Below are 2,217 nucleotides of genomic sequence, written 5' to 3'. Positions count from 1 at the left end.
GTATTCTCTGTCCCTCTGTGCCGTGACAAACCTCCCGAGGGAAAGAATCTGATGGCACCAGTCGCCACCTCCCCGACGCAGAGCATCCTTCTGAGCAGGACTCTTCCAGCCAGGTGGTCCCTGAGGCTCCTGGCCTCTCTTCTGACTTGGTCACTTCTGGGTTTATGTCGTCTTAGGAGCTTCCGTAACCTCCCTGTGCCTCAGTTTCCGTGTGTGTAAAAGCGTTATCACAGCATATTTTTTCAATGACATAATACATGGGGGGTTGTTCAGGTGGTGTAGGCTGTGTCCTATGCCTAAACCAGGTTGTCCAGGCTTGTCCCAGGTCGTACTATGGCCCCGGCACAGTATTAGTGAAGCCTCTTTCGCTCTCAATACTGGCGCAATTTTGACCATGTGTTATTTGGGCATCTTACCTATGCCCGTGTTATATTTACTTTTGGATCAGACATCAACCTCTGATTCATGTTGAGAGGGCTGGGAAGTTCACATTCCTGAAAGAAAACACCCAAAATAGCAGATTTGGCTATGATCTAGGAACCCTGCCAGGTATTTTGTGCATAAGGACCATGTTAAGTATAACAGATTCTCAACATGTCACAGACTTCTCTCTGTGACACCCATGAGTAGTACAAACCACTGATACCAGTCCTCAAAGAACAAGCATTTTCTATAGAGAAGAACCCAAACTGCATTTATCTCATAGAATATATACGTTAGGACCTTTTTTTTTTTTTAACACCCTTAAACTTTTTTTTGTTAACACCAAAAAATAGATGACCTCTGTTTCTCTTGGTTGATCTGAAAAATTATAAGCCATGCCTGGATTCTCTTGCTTTTCTGATAGATTAGTTCTGGCTCTTCCTAAGGCACAGCTAAGATCCAGATGACCTTTCTCCTAGCCCTGGGCTTCTACAGACCATACATGTAAGAAATCAAAAGCAGAGGAGAAAATGTAACTCGACAGTCTCTCCATGCAGAATGTCGAGAGGTACTCGGAGCTGCTCTTCAACTGTTAAAGGCTTCAGGATTCCAAATGGCCAGATCAGTGCAAGGCAGTCTCACGCAGTACTTAACTTGCCATGGTCCTTTGGGTCCAACGAAGTTTCCAGAGAAAGATCAACAAAGTCAGTGCCTTCACGCCAAGATTCAAGAGACCAGAGTGAACATAACCATCTGTACTTCTTTATTGAACTGGGGAGAGTGGCAGAAGGAGAGACTGTCAGCTACATCTGTTGTCTAGAATTTATTAAGCTCACGTACACATATAGAGAGTCTTGAAGTTAATTTTTTTCTTGTGACTGACACATGCTATAATGATATCCTACACTTACTAACACAATAGCAATGTTCACATACACTAGGAATGAATTTCACATACCAGACAAATTTCTAAGAGCGGGGGGGGGGGCAGGGATTAGACAACTCCTGGAAGCAAGTATTCAGCAGCTAAAAGAGCTGCTAAAATAATTGAAATAGGGTATTTTTATGTGTTTCGAAAGAAGTATTGAAAACACTATGCATTATTTATTTTTTAAATGGTGTATTTTTTATTGTGTCAGCTAAAAAAATTCCCTTCATACTGCTGATAATACAACAAGCACTACAACAGAAATGGTCCTTCACGGAATCGATGATATAAGGAACAGAGAAATCTGATTATGGTGTCCAGCTTTCAAATTTTCACCTAAAGATTGCAGTCCGTGTACATTTGCATGATCTAAGTTCAAGTGAACAGAAAGCGAATAAGAAAAATTGCAAAAACTGGCTTTCAACCATTTGTTTTGACTTTGAGATGCAGCCCTCCTCTGTGTTCATTCAATAGGCCTTGAAGAATTCAATCTCATAATATCCTTCAGAGGGAAACTGAAGAGGATGACAAAATCTTAATATGGAAGTCAAGATGCTTAAAGAGGTGATGATTGCTGCACTGTGTAAGGTATTAAATTCCTGAAAGAAAACACCCAAAATAGCAGTGGCTTAACCACTTGCTTATTTATTTCTCTCCTTGTGTGTCCAAATCTCCTCCTCTTAAAATAAGGGTACCAGTCAGATTGGATTACGACCCACCTAATGATCTACTTTAAACTTAGTCCCTGTTTCAAATACAGTCACATTCTGATGTGCTGGAAGTTAGGGCTATAACATCTGAATTTGCGAGTGCAAGAGAGAGACACAATTCAGCCCATAATGGGTAGGTACAATATAAACACCACA

This window comes from Ursus maritimus, unplaced genomic scaffold (assembly GCF_017311325.1).
Source record: "Ursus maritimus isolate PB19 unplaced genomic scaffold, ASM1731132v1 scaffold_22, whole genome shotgun sequence".
NCBI classification, from domain to species: Eukaryota; Metazoa; Chordata; class Mammalia; order Carnivora; family Ursidae; genus Ursus; species Ursus maritimus.
This window is presented reverse-complemented; position numbering follows the sequence as displayed.